The sequence below is a fragment of the Chelonia mydas genome, chromosome 4, assembly GCF_015237465.2.
Source record: "Chelonia mydas isolate rCheMyd1 chromosome 4, rCheMyd1.pri.v2, whole genome shotgun sequence".
NCBI lineage: Eukaryota > Metazoa > Chordata > Testudines > Cheloniidae > Chelonia > Chelonia mydas.
Window position 1 is genome coordinate 140,009,336 of NC_057852.1, and position 1,225 is coordinate 140,010,560.

At 57.5% G+C, this 1,225-nt stretch overlaps 1 non-coding gene across 1 annotated transcript; it reads left to right on the forward strand.

The window, feature by feature from the left end:
* Positions 1-594: 594 nt before the first annotated feature.
* TRNAI-AAU lies at positions 595-668 on the forward strand. Its single transcript has one exon. It is a non-coding gene; the product is annotated as a tRNA-Ile (tRNA).
* Positions 669-1,225: the final 557 nt, after the last annotated feature.

Genomic DNA, 1,225 nt, shown 5'->3' on the forward strand with positions numbered 1-1,225 from the left:
CGTTCACTCAATGCATCCCGGGGATTGGAGTCATTCTGTCCTTGAGTGGCACTCCCTCCTAGCCAATCAGCTTTGTGCGGAGGAGCATGGAGGGAGGGGGAAAGGGCTGGCACTCTTATGCCAGCTCAGCAAGAAAGGGGCCAATCCCTCACTACCAAAGAGCAGGCTGGAGCATTCGGGTATTGATCCTTCTACCTTTCACCTGCAAAGCGAGCACGCTTTCATTTGAGCTAATTCCCCCAAGCTGGAGCCTGTCTCCTTTGCTCCTGCCACTGCCAGGCAAAGGAGGGCCAGAGCCCAGCATTTCTCTGCCCCGCAAGGGCTGGCTTTTTGGGAGGCCAAGTAGGGAAAGGGAGGGGGCCACTGGAGGTGCCCCCCGGCTGGCAGTGCCTTCGAAAAAGAAGGGGATGCCCCTGCCACTGGAGAATGCAGGCATCATTCCTATTGCTGGTTGTATTGTAAACTAGAACTCTGCCATGTGAGCTAATTCCCCTGCAAGTCCCCAGCTGCCCTGAGCCACCCATCTCATTCTGGAGGCCACAATGTCTCTGTGGCTCCTTTCCAAAAGGGCTACTTATAAACTAGCTCCCCGTGGGCTGGCTCGCTCAGCTGGTTAGAGCATGGTGCTAATAACGCCAAGGTGGTGGGTTCAAGCCCCATGCTGGCCACTCCACAGGTGGAGGGGGTTCTCTTGTCTTGTCTTTCTTTAGCTGACTGCTCTGGGCAGGGAGGCCAGAAAAGGAAATGGGCTGAGCGGCTGGTAGGGAGCAGGCAGAGTCCTGGTGGGAGGAGGATCCATCTGGCATAGGCACTGCAAGCTGCCAGCCTGCGGGGAGGTGGCTCTGGCCACCTCCTTTCCTCCCCTCTCCCAGGTAGTTCCCTGATCTGGTGGTTGAAAGGGACTAGGACCCGGGGCAAAGCCTGGCCAGCTGCCTGCCCCACTTGCAGGAGAAGGTGCATATCACAGGGCTGTCATCTCGACCCCATTGTCCTGGGTTGACCTGATAGCCCGAATTCTTGCCGCCTGCACTGTCCACCCAAATGCACCCTACAGGGGGGCAGGACCTCCAGCCCAAGCCACAGAGGAAGACTTATAGTTGCTGTGACAGGTTCAGTCACAGAGACCGACTTGGGACTGTCACCTGATGTGCTGAGATCACCTCTGAGCCCATTTTCCCTGCCAGCTTGGGACTCCAGAACCCTGCCTTGTTGAGCCAGACGCACT